Source organism: Nicotiana tabacum, chromosome 17 (assembly GCF_000715075.1).
Source record: "Nicotiana tabacum cultivar K326 chromosome 17, ASM71507v2, whole genome shotgun sequence".
NCBI classification, from domain to species: Eukaryota; Viridiplantae; Streptophyta; class Magnoliopsida; order Solanales; family Solanaceae; genus Nicotiana; species Nicotiana tabacum.
The window spans coordinates 140996858-141010763 of record NC_134096.1 but is presented as its reverse complement, the minus strand read 5'-3'; the positions used below and the strand labels follow the sequence as shown (position 1 = coordinate 141010763).

Genomic DNA, 13906 nt, shown 5'->3' with positions numbered 1-13906 from the left:
TCTGATGGAAGTGGAGGGGGAACTGGATGTGCGGTTTCCCTAGGAATCTCCGTAGTTGGTGGAGGAGCCGGTAATGGCTGAGTAGGGGTCTCACCTTGAGCCTCAGACTGGGCCCCATCTACTGGGGGTACCCTGCTGGTCCCCTCACCTACTGCTGTATCTCTCATCTGGCTAGCCGTAGTCTTCCTAGTCACCGTCATCTGTGCATGCAAACACCAACACATAAGTTTAATTCAAATTTCCTATAACTCAGTTCTGTAGCACGATTTAGATTTCAAAGAAGGGTAACCAACTCCTAAATGCCCTTGCTTATATAATGTGGTGCACAACACATCTATAAACAAGACCCTACTAGACATGGCTTGTAGACTCCCTAGGACAGAACTGCTCTGATACCAAGTTTGTCACGCCCTGAACCTAGGAGCGAGACAAGCACCCGGTGCCTCACCTAACCTCGCGTACCAAATTGCGACTAAGGGACTCTGAACATATAATGTCATACTTTGGCCATGGGGCCACCTTGCAAGACAATTTGCGAAGCAAAATATAAAACTGAATGGAAACTAGCGCTAACTAAACATCAATATAAAGCTAGGCCGACAAGGCCGTCATAGCTACTACAGCTGACAAACCATCAAATATACATACCAGGCCTACAAACCCAACATACTGCACTAACCAACAGGATATGTCTACAAGCCTCTACTGATAGATGTATTGTGATCGGAACAGGGCCCCGACCTACCCATATTATATATATAAATACATACATAAGATGCACATAAAAAACCTAGACCCGATAACTCCGAAGGATGTGGAGCTTACCGATCAGGCTAAACTCTGGAAACACCTACTGAGGAGGTCTACTCGTCTGTCTATCTGAACCTGCATGCATGAAATGCAGCGTCCCCGAAAAAGGGACGTCAGTACGAAATAATGTACCGAGTATGTAAGGCAATAACATAATTGAAAATCGAAACTGAACTGATAATATAATAACTGGAAGTAACCGGGAGTCCAAGATGATCTGGAGATATACTTACCTGCTGATAGTGACTAAACTCCTTCAATATAGTAAGTAAAATAATTGTACGGCCTTATAAGGCTCGGTATATATAACTGCCCTGCCATAGTAGGCTCGCTCATAGGCGCCCGGCCATACTAGGCTATGTATCTCGACCATGCTGGGCTCGCTCATAGGCGCTCGGCCACAGTAGGCTCGGTATATAACTTTCCATTTGATCAGAGGTTGCCCAATAGGGGCCTGCCCATCGATTATAGCTCGATGGTAATGAAAATACTGTAATACTGTATATATAGGCTTGCTGCTCTCTTGACTGGAAGAAGACAATACTAAAATTGAATATAGAGTCTCGATAAGGAATAATATTGTAACTTATGAGACTAGAATAGTGTGAATAAATTCATGAATATGAACTTCTCTTTTTGTCTCATTACTAACACATGTAGCTACGAGATCATGCCAAAATGAAGGAAGGCTTAGCCTTAACATACCTTATCACAATCTTTCCAATCACCAAGTTGAACTCACCTCTTTGCACCTTAATCTACAAGAATGATAATAATACTATCGTTAAGTTACGAAAGTTACAACTATCGCACAACGAACGACAAACTTATTTTGTATTAAAACGGGCAGCATCTCCCCTATAATCCTTACTTCCTCCAAATTCAAGATAACACCAACAATACAAGAACAGAACAATGACAACATATATACATCATTTTCCAGCCCTATATACACCATCAAATACTACAAAACAGCCCAACACACCCCAATATCTTCATACACAAAACGACCACCGTAGTAGTGTCAAACGACCCGAAAATGTTATGACGAACGACCAGCCAACCACCCTACATTTATATGGTGTTTCTACACCCCCTTCCTCCTCCAAAACTCCACAAAACAGTAGTAAAACACGCAGCCCAACAGCAACACAAAACAGTCCACAAAACAGTCCGCTACAAGTGAATAACTCGAACTCACGGCTTCCGATCACCGTCCCGTGAGTTCTTACAAGTATAGAACGACTTACCATGAATTTACAGAAGAATAATTGGATGAAAGAGAGCAGTAAACTCACCTTATTTGTTGGATAACTCAGCTCTTATCTTGGTTCTTCAAACTCTAGGTTTTACCTCCAATTAGAACTTGAAAGGGAGAGAAAATCAATTAGGGTTTGTGGGAAATTTTTGGGAGGATTCTTTGCAGAGCTTATGTCTGGTTATTATGCTCTATTTTAAGTCTAATATATGAAGAAAATAGGCCCTTAAAAGGCCTCTTTGGACGACCCAAAATGGCCCATTTTTGGGCTTTCATTTAAGCAAGTAGGTGACACACCTACTTGTCACCTAGCAGCTTGCGCAGTATCGCACAAATGCCCATATCTTTCTACTCCAATGTCGTATTGACAAACGGTTTAATGCATTGGAAAATAGACTCATAGATCTTTAATTTGATGGGTGGAACACCCCATAACTCTAAGTATATTGGGAGAAAATCGCAGTTACATTTGACCCAAAGTTTCAGTAAAACTTATGAATGTAACTTGTGATGACTTTCATCGACTTTTGTTCCACAACTCGCTTGACTTCAAAACATAACACACGGATGTCATACGACTAATATAAATCATAACATAATCTCCTTATCATGTTAATCACCCTAGTCTCACCCCAAAGGTACATGTTATAACATTTCCAACTTGTCGACTTTCGACGAAACATTGTTTTATTTAATTGCTTTAGCTTCTGAACTGTCCAACCCTCTTTGTACTTGTTGTTCATGATCTTCAATATTTGTAACCTCAGAGGTAACATGATTAACTTACTTTATATACTTTTAAATATTATCTCATTTTTGGTCCTACATTAGTTTACTTACGACGCATTTTTACGTACAAAAATATAGGGTGTAACAATTCTCTCCGAAGTCAAGAAGGATTGTAACTGGGCTGACAAACATGGGGTGGTTCCCGAACCTGACGAAGCCATCACCAACAATGTCGAGGAATTTTTAAGTGTTTACACTTATCCCTTCACGTTGGGCTCCTTGGACCCGATTATTGTTGACTTTTGCAAAATATACGAGGTAACCCTCAGTCAAATTCATCCTTCTTTCTTGAGGTTCGTAATCCTCATCCGCTTCTTTGTAAGAAAGATCGAAGGGTGACCTTTCACGATCGACCACCTTATGCGCTTATACAGTTCCCGACTCTATCGGGGGGGGAGGACTGATCAAGCTCGCCCATCGGGCTAGTAAAGTCATGTTCTCGAGTATCGATAAAGATAGGGATTGAGGTTGGCTAGGCTGTTTCATCCGAGTGAGGATCTCGGACTTGATCCCGGCCGAGCACATGCCATTCCTTGAGAAGTGGAACATGAAACGTAAGTATATAATTTTGCTTCCAAGGTTTTATTTATCGCCCTCTTTCTTCCTTCTTATTGGTGTTCTGTGATGGTGCAGCTGTTGCTCGGATCCTGAATGCAGTTCCTCGACTCAAGGAGTGGGTTGAGGGTATCGTATTGCAAAGGCCTTATTCCGAGCGCTCGTGGCGCGAGCTTTCAAAGGGCTGATGGGAGGCCCGTTCGCACGGTGAGATCTTTTCATAACTGATATTTGGTTTCCCCTTGCATGATTAAGTCCTTACTTGCTTTATTTCTTTTTACAGGTTTACCCAAAGATGTCGAAATGAGGCCCCCATGTGGTAGTGACGATTTCCCCACTGAGTCCCCTGCTCTGAAACAGGGTGAAGAGAAGAAGATAAAAGGGCTTCGAGATCGGAGAAAAAGAAACCAAAGAGGAGGATTATCCGTAAGCCAAAAGAAACCTCCAGCTCCCGAATACTTGATTTAGACTCCCTCTATCGGATCAGGGACGAGTCTGAAGAGGAGGAAATTTTAGTGGCCCGAGAGCTATTGGTCCCTGAAGAACGGGCATCAACCGAAGAGGGGACAATAGAGGCCAATCCTTCCTAAACTCAAGAGGTCGACGCATCAGTGAGGGTCAAGAACTCTCAAGACACCGGTCCTGCTCCACCCGGTGTCATCGATATAACGAGATCGCCTTCGTTCACAGACTTAATGATCGGTGAAGCTAAAGCGGCAAAGGAGCGTTCAAATGAGGGGGTCCAAGGAGTGAACGATTCCCTCCAAAGCTTTTTTGATGGCGTGGACTCTATTGCCATGGAGGATGTCACTAGCTTGGGTGATTTGGAAGTACCAAGAAGAAGTCTGCCCTCGGGGACAGGTGGATCTAGCTCGAGACCGAGATTGGTCAACCGATTCCTTTCCCCGACCGTTGATCCCAGTCGGAAACGGTCGATCATTATCTCTGTTACAGAGGACGCCCGGGTCCTTTTCGCGCATGTTGGGGCAGCTAGTTACATCCGGTGACTGAAGAAGACTAGTCAAAGATGAACGAGGTGGACTCTCCATGCTTGTTCAACGAAGCACAACATACATTGAATCGGGTAAGGTGTTATCAAACCTTTTCATTTTTCAGCCTTGGTTACTTTAATGATCTTAACATTTTTCCTTGTATTCACAGGCCTCGGTTCTTCACCACGAGACCTTCCTCCGATATTGAGAAGAGCTGAGTCTTCTTGAGGCCGAAGCCAAAGAACTTACTGAGAAGAGAGATATGTACAAACTTCTTAGTGAGCAATGCGGGGGGAGGTTAAGAGCCTCCAAGCTAAGCTGGAGGTGGCTCGAAAGGAGCATGCCAACTTGTTAGAGCAGGTAAAAATATTTGAGATTAGTGACGAAGAGCTAAGCTCGGTGACTAACGGTCGAAATCCGCAGGTCCAACAAAATATCGATCAAATCAATCAACTGCGAGCAGAGATGGATGCTGTCAAGGCCGAGATCGACGAATGGAGGGGCAGGATGGATCATCTGGCCTCAAAACAAAGGCTGCTCGGGTGCAACTGACTTCGGCCGAGGTCCAACTTCGAGCAGCAAAGGAAAAGGTCGAGGTGCAGGAGAAAAAGGTTGAAGAGCTCCAGTCTCGGCTAAGTTCGGCTACCTGTGATCAAAATATTATGGCCAAGGAACTTGAAAAGACCAAGTCAGCGGCCGCGGTGGTTAAAGCCGACGCCGACGAGATGGCGGCCCAATATAAGGCCGATGCCGAGGCGGCCCAGGACCGCTTGAAGGGCATTGTTGATTATGAGAAGCGGCAATCGCGAAGAGAGGCCCTCGAGAAGATTCATGCTCGGGGTTTCGATCTATCAGCCAAGAACGAAACTGCTAAGGGGATCGAGGCCGAGGCCGAGGCCAAGAAGTTGGCCTACCCCGAATAAGAAGAAGAAGAAGTAGTAGAAGAAGAAGAAGACTCTGAAGGTTCCGATGGACCCGGGGTGGAGAATACCAGGCTATTTAGACGCCTTTGTAAAAAACTCTCTGTTTTGTTTTTTGTATTTTTGTTAAGGCCATTGGCCTTTGTAAAGATTGTATATAATATACAAGGCTTGTTTTTCCCTTCGATAGTTTAAGAATTTCGATTTTTTTTGTTTTATTCAATATGTTTTTGTCACGCCCCGAACTCAAGGAGCGCGACCGGCACTCAACTATAGCTGTCCAACGGGACGGGATGGGACGGGACGGGACAGAATTAACGGAACGTGATGGGACGACATTTAGCCGGGATGGTGGCGGGACGAGACGAAATGGGACGGGACAAACGGGACGAAACGGTAGGCCCATCCCGTCCCGCTAACAAACGGGACGAGACGGGACGGGACGGGTTCGCAGGCCTTAAGTGCCGTTTCAAAAAAATAATTATTTAAGCATTGAGTTTGGAAACCGCTATTCTTTTGACAATGACTAAGTTTTTAAAGTTTGCAACAGCTAGTTTTTTGAGTTATTTAATAAACTTAAAAATTAAACGGAAATTAGGAAACTAAGTAAAGAATTATAAAATATTAAAACAAAAGACTTGTAATGAAATATTCTAATAATTATAAATTTATAATAGAGTTATAATTTATTTAATATAATTTCAAGCCATTAAGTAACTAAGTAAGAGTGTAAGACAATTCATAAAAATAATTTAACGCTTAAAGCCTTTTATTTTATTAATAGAACTTTCAAATCTCACATACAAATATAATTCTTTTGAAGAGCACCTAATCTACGCAGCCACCTTCTAGGAAAGGTTCTGTTTAAACTAGGCCTCTTAGTAGCCAATTACAAATTATCATACTAATATTTGTAAGCTCCTATATAACTTCGTTGTAACTTATCTATAATTTCTTTCGGACATTGTTCTGGAATTGGCAATGTTGATTGATGTTCCATGAGTTCCATACCGTCATAGCTCCCGGTGCTAAGTATCTCATTGTATTCTTCTTCTTTCCTAGTTTCACCACTTGTTGTTTCCATAGATTTATATTTATCAAACATTGATCTAACATAAGAATATATGTTAGCTTGGCAGTCTTCGAGAGATGGTTGTTCATTTTCTTGAATTGCTAAATTCTCATAAATTTTATGAACAAGTCCATTTGCACCTCTTAATTTTAAAGATGGGTTAAGTATAGTAGAAATTAAATAAACTTGGGGAATAGGGAAACATACTTTTTAAATTTTGCAATTATTTCATTAATGGCCGGTGCATAAGTTGGATTAATTTTGCAATTATTTCATTAAGCTAGTTGCTGCAGTTGTGTTAGCATTTAGCAGAAGCATTATCTAAGGTTATAGTTAAAACTTTATCAATGAGTCCATAAAAATCAACAATTTGAAGAACAATAGTTGCAATATATGCTCCACTGTGTTTTGAATCAACAAATTTATAACCAATAATACGTTTTTGTATGTTCCAGTTATGATCAACCCAATGACATCTAACAGTTAAATAATCACAACCATTAGAACTACGACCTATATCAGATGTGATAGACACTTTACAATCTAAGTAAAACAATACACAACGAATATACTGAAAATATTCGGTTTGAAATTTAAAAACATCATTTCTAACCGCGGTCTTAGGAAAACCTTGAAAAGCAGGATTACAAGTTTCTTGTATATAATGCACAAAAAAAAGGACGCGGGACAGGCAGGACGGGACGGGACGGGACAGGATGAGACGGGATGGGACGGAACAGGCGGGACGGGACGGGACGGGACAAACGGGACGAAATGGCCATCCCGTCCCATCCCGTGTCCCGCTTAACATGGGCCCATCCCGTTTAGAATTAAGTGGGACGGGACGGGACAGGATGGGACGGGACGGGACGGTCTTATCTCATTTCCTTGTTTTAGTTGTACTTTGACAAAGAAACAGCAACTTTACTTCTGAAAAAACATGAACTGCTTGCATTTATTTGAATTCTGAAATAGAAAATGTAAAATTAAGAGTGTGACACATGACATCATTATAGGTTGGACCTCTATGCTTGTCCCTTGCTAACTGATATCACTACTTACCCTTTTGGTTTATATGTGTTGTGGATGTGGATAGGCTGGTGAAGACGCTGATTATTCGACAATAACCAAAGTTCAACTGAAGGATATGTTTGCTGGAAAAACGGTAAAACAGTTTTAAAATCTTACTGATATTGGGAGCTTCTCTCTGTGTGTGTTGATTAACTTATTAATATTAAGAGATATTAACCTGGACAGTCTGCTCATCTTGTTAGAGGGTATGAAATGATTGACACATCTTTTGCGCGGTATTCAGATAAAGGCAATCAAGGAAACAAGCTTATCGGCGAATCAAGGCAAGAATGAGATGAAGAAGATGAGTTGGAATATAGAACATGACACAGGCAGTGAATATGCACCAATTAGAGGGGGTCCATTAGGTATGTCTAGTCTCGCAGTCGAGCTTGGTCCAATGAAAATACGGACTTTTGTTGTTATATTTTGAATAGAAATTTGCTTATTTTCTACCCAACAAGTTAAAAAGAATTGCTCCATGGAGCACTAATAGTTCTTTTTAGTCAAATTTATTCATAATAATAAATTTGATGTCTGCCAAAGAAAGCAAATGCATAGTCAGGAGGAAAATATTTTTCACCTCCCGCTACTCATTGTACCACTCTGCCAATAAAGATGATCAAATGGATCATATCCTTAGACCTTGATTTCCTCTATATCAATTCTACAGCGTTCTTTTTTGTCAATTAACTCTTTATAGATTTATTTTCCAACAAGAAATACTCAATTCTTTGTCCAAAACATAAAATGAGTGCTAAGAACAGAAGGAATATTTTTTTTTTTTGCTGAATAAGGATTTATTTTTATTTACTCTATGACGATGGGATGCCAATGGAGGGATAAGAAAAGAAAACATTACTCCCTTTGTCCCATTTTTATATGATATTGCTACTATTATGGATTTAAACAATTTTCTTTTGATAATAATTTTTTAAATATATTTTGTCTAAAAAAATATGATTTATAATTTATTAAAATTTTAGCTTCTAACGAAATTAGAAAAAGAAAACAAAAGAACATCCAAATGGACTTGCGTGGGAAATCCAACAGTTATAGCAATTAACATATCTGCCACGTGTCTCTTCATGTTCGCCTGCTATTCCTCCAAAACATCCATCCTCAACATATTTTTCTCAGCTCTTCAATGGCTTCTCAGAACCCTAATTTACAGAAAGCCCCATTGTATCCACAGGTCATTCACAATGATCCAAATCTCCAATCAACATCTTCTTCTCGTCCCAATCTTTATCCAACCATAGACGAAAAGGACCTCGTCGAAAAACTCATCCCCGACGATTATCAAACTACTCATTTTGCTTCATCTGCCCCTCCTGAGTCCCTCGAAGAAACACTTCTCGTTATCCCTGGTGTCCTCATCCATTTGATCGATAAGCATTACTCTGTTGAGCTAGCCACCGGAGATTTATCTCTGATTGGTCTGCTGCAAGATAAAAATACTGTTGCTATCCTTGTTCGTGTGGCTGACGAGATCCAATGGCCATTAACAAAGGACTTGGCCGCGGTGAAATTGGATGATTCACATTACTTTTTCTCATTTCAAGCTATGAAAGAGGATGGTTCGGATTCCAGTGATGACGAGAAAGAAAAGGGTAAAAAGAAAAAAGATAAGGGTAAGAAAGAGAAAGATAAGGAAACGGTGAATGAATCTTGAATTATGGATTGACGATTGCTTCCAAGGGTCAGGAGGCATTGTTGAAAGAGCTGGATGCTATTTTGAAAAGTTACAGCACTTTTTCTGTTCAGAAGGTAGAGGAAAAGGCGGCCTTGGCTATTGGAGGAACAGTGGCAAGGGAGTTGTCTCCAGCTGACTTGAAGTCGGAGAAGAAGAAGGAAGTGTTGGAAGAACGTTGCGCTCAATACTGGACCATGTTGGCACCCAATGTGGAGGAATACAGTGGATCAGCTGCAAAGTTAGTTGCTGCAGGATCAGGGCAGCTGATCAAGGGGATTTTGTGGTGCGGAGATGTGTCAATGGAACGATTGAAGCGAGGAAATGAGGTTTTAAAGCAGAGGATGACTTCAGGGACTAAGGCCGAGATTAGGCCTGAGACGTTGAGGAGGATCAAAAGGTATGGTGGCCTTATAATATTTAATGGTCATCTGCTTACACTATGTTGACTGTTAGATTAATATCTTTGCTTTGCTGTTATTGTTATTAATTTTGATTAGCATTCTAGTGGGTTCTTAATTTTTTGCCAGGTAATTGAAATTTATACCAAGGCTCCCTCTTGAGTTCTAGTGATGGATAAAGCAGCCAAAATACCAAGGAAAATCTTTTCTTTTGTTTATCCACATTGACAAAATAGGAGTAGTTTTTTATTGTGTTTCGCACTGGCCACACTATTGATTGCATTGTGGAAAGTTTCTATATTCTTTTGTAACGATTTAGCTTACCTTTTCTCCCTAGGAAGTTTCAACTTTTTCTTCTTTGGTTTCTACTTTATTTTCTTTTCACATGTATCAATTGAGTTAGGATTTTGAAGGAGTAGAATTAGAGGCGGATCTAGGATATGTAGAATATGAATGCACCATGAAAAAAAGGGTCAGAAAAAAGTGTAAAGTGAGAATTGATCCTTGTTTCTTTGAGTAAATAATTAAGTATTGAACCAAGTTCACCATTCAACCTTTATGGAGCATGGGTGCAAATATATAAAATTGGACGAATTTTAGAAAATATACACATAAAATACCTAGTTTGGCGAAGGCACCATGGGTTCACGTGCCCCATAATTGAGGCTATACATCCGCCCCTGAGTAGAATATCAATGTTGGATATTACTTAGGCACTTCTACTTTGTCAAACTGATACCGGGTAATCGCTATGATTCTTTTACTTATTATCATTTGAGTTAGGCATCGAACAAAAATAAGAGGATGAATAGTTGTATGTTACTGAATGAAAAAAAGAATACTATTATGACAAATGCTTGCAGTATCTCATTTTTTGAGAGATTGCAGATTATCCCTACTGAACTGTCTGACCAAAAAAAAAGACTCTTTGACAGATTTGGCTAAAAAGTGTATTGATACTGTTTTTTCAGTTTGAAATGTCAATGGATCTTTCTTTGTTGTTTCATTGAATAGCTTCAACAACGGAGATAATCTTTCTATTTCGGTACATAAAGCTTATAATTCAGTAAGCCAGTATATTGGCACTGTTTTATGAGGAGCTGCCACTTTCAGATGCTAGTTAGAATTTATGGTACAAGATAAATTAAATCCCTCAATACCTATACTTCTATCTTGTTTCCCCACATGGAAAATAGGAAGTATGTCAAACAAGGCTTCTATGTTTGAGCTAGCTGTTGCTGATGTACATGTACATTCAATAAGATTATCGGGGATACTCATATGCCTAACTGTAAATTATTTAGGCGAAGAAAAAACTTTTTACTCACGTTGGAGTGTGTTTTTCAGGGTTAAGAGAGTAACTAAGATGACTGAGAAAGTGGCAATTGGAGTCCTTTCTGGAGTTCTCCAGGTTTCAGGATTCTTCACTAGTTCAGTTGCAAATTCCATAGTTGGAAAAAAGTTCTTCCGCATGATGCCAGGGGAGATGGTCCTTGCTACTCTGGATGGATTTTGTAAGTCAAAATTCTTCCATTTTTCTTGACCGAGTTTGATTGTATGTCCATATACCATTTGCTTTTCAGCGATTTTTACTTATTTTATTTATAATATAGCTTCAGGACAAAAGGAATTGAATTTATAGCTTAACTGCGTCACATTGTCCCTGCACTATCACATTCACAGACACTTATTATATGTATCAGATAAGACATTTTTAGAGAATGTAAAAATTGAAGCATCAAGCACATGTCTGCCAAGAAAGATATAAATGGTTACATCCTTTTCCATATTTACGGCTTGCTCTATGGCGCCAATCCCTCTGTTGTCCTCTAGTTTTGCTTCATTTGTGACTCCCTCTTTCCTTGGACATCCTTCAAACAAAAAAGCACTTTGTCACTATTGAATAAGAACATCAAATCATCACAATTGAAGTGTCAAATAGTGATTAGCTTCAGATTATCACATGTGACATGCAATATCAGCTAGGACAAATACGTTTTACTTCCACAACAACAACTCCTCCTAAATCACAAACTATTACTAGTTGGCCATTTGCTTCTTCTAGTTGTGTGGTTAGTCCTGAGTTGTCCATTGGATATCTGACCATTTTGTCTCTCACTTAGAGTTTGATAGTTTGGTTATTACAGATAATATTATATGTGGCTAAATTTCTGGATTCTGAGAGAGAAGGCGTAGAGAAGAAATCCCATATTGTGTGCCTGATTCTGCATGCAGATTTTCTGGTCGGTAATGATGTTTCAATTAAGAGAAAAGAGTCTAACCAAAAGAAACAAACAGGAGATTGAAGGAAAAGCAAAGAGCCTAATTTTTATTTTTGGTTTCTTAATTAAAGAATAGAAATTTTTTTGCATCTCTTGACATCACTACAAGTAATCATTTTATTTACACTGCCAATGTTAGCTCTGTATGCTTCTAGATTTTAGTTGCTAGGACCATCCATGATGGGGTTGTATCCAATGTTAAAAGGAGGAGACTATGCTGTTTAAATTGTTACTCTAAGTTAACATTTAAGTTCTTTTATTGTATTGATGAACTCATCTTGTTGAAATACTTGTGCATTAAAAGTTGATTTCTCAATTCTCATGCACATAACTGTCAAATAACAACTCTAACTTTGAGAATTTGTTTACATATTTTGAGTTTAACTATAGCAAATTGCAGTCAGTTTGTTGTCTACATATGTATAATATTTTGCGAATATGCGACGCTGTTGAAGTAGCTGGAAAGAATGTGATGTCAACATCGTCCACTGTGACGACTGAGCTTGTTTCGCACAGGTAAAGCTCAACTATTGTAGATGTACTGAAGAAAACTGGAAAAAAATGTACAACATAGGAGACTTTAAGGAAAAGCAAAATGTTTCCCCTCCTTAACTTTGGTGACACTTAAGTTTCAGTATATGATGACTTCTCCTGGCTATATGCCCTTTTTTCTAAGTCTAGTCTTACCATTTGAATACATTGCAACTTGTTTTGTCATAAGTCATCAACAGACTCAACTAATTGAAATCACACTATGTAACTGTAAGATAAATATGAGCCTGTTTGGATTAGCTGATTGTAAATAGCTGATAAGCTTGTAGTTCTGAAAAGTTTTTTTTAAGTGCTGAAACTGATTTTTAAAATAAGCATTTACGTGTTTGGATAGAAGTGCTGAAACTAATAATAAGCAGTTGATATGTTTGATTAAAAAGTGTTGATAAGCTATTCTTTTGTTTAAATGACTAAAATACCCTTGAATTTTTTTCAAAAGATTATAAATTAAAAATTTCTTTGTAAAGAAAAGAATTAATAACGAATATGGAATGAAGAGAAAGTCAAGAAATTTATAAAATATTATTAAGGATAAATTAATAAAAGTGTTCGTCAAACTAAAACCCCTTATAAGCTGAAAAGCCATAAGTTGGAGGTGACCAGCTTATGACTTATGGCTGATTTTAGCTTATAAGCACTTGGCTTATAAGCACTTTGAGTGTTTACCAAACGCGTAGATAAGCCAGAAGGTGCTGATAAGCCAGTTTGACCAGCTTATAAGCTTAGTCAAACACCCTCTATATCTGCTTAGAACTTTTGGGTTACTGAAATCACACTATGTCATAAGTGAATCGGTTTTGTAGGTATGGAGAAGAGGCAGCAAAAGTAGCAACCGAAGGGCTTGATGCGGCAGGGCATGCTGTTGGGACTGCCTGGACTGTGTTTACGATTAGAAAGGCTCTTAACCCCAAAAGTTCCTTTAATCGTGCCACCCAACTTAAGTCTAGTGCTAAAGCTGCTACTGTTAAGAAGGCCAAGAGCTCAAAGTACTGATCTTGTTTGTTCTTTCACTGGCAGAGCTGTGAATTGAGGCCTCTTTTTAGATTTTTCCAATGGCATATATGTTATGTTATTAAGGATAAGGATTATAGTCTTTGTTGTAGGTACAATTTTCCACATCAATCCACCTCCATTTGTACTTTTCACCCTCTAGCATTAGTGTATTTATTTTTGGAAGAGGGAATAGACACCAACAAACAATTCATGTTCTGATTGTAGCTTTAATTATTGAGTAAACACACATGTGATATGTAATTTATTGTATATTTAGTTGCAATCATGCATGTAATGTTATTCTCCCTGCTGCGCATTTTATTACTACAACTATTTTTCAGATTTATTACCTGTGAGAACATTGTTATGAAAGCAGGATACATTCATATCATTAAACTGGAAAATAAAGATAGACAGTAAATACTGGTAGGTAAGATAGGTACATACGATGGTAACAGAACGAGGGTGATAGGGCAGAGGGTACATTTTTAGTGATAGTTGTGAATAATAAGCCTTAA

The 13906-nt window shown here is 39.0% G+C and overlaps 1 protein-coding gene, 1 long non-coding RNA gene and 1 pseudogene across 2 annotated transcripts in view; all 3 read left to right on the top strand.

The window, feature by feature from the left end:
* LOC107808067 (alpha-mannosidase) overlaps positions 1–13906 on the top strand; it is a 42066-nt gene that overhangs the window by 6390 nt on the left and 21770 nt on the right.
* LOC142171649 (uncharacterized) lies at positions 7442–8113 on the top strand. Its single transcript, XR_012701510.1, has 2 exons — positions 7442–7561; positions 7712–8113. It is a non-coding gene; the product is annotated as an uncharacterized LOC142171649 (long non-coding RNA).
* On the top strand, positions 8493–13535 carry LOC142171648 (protein EARLY-RESPONSIVE TO DEHYDRATION 7, chloroplastic-like; annotated as a pseudogene).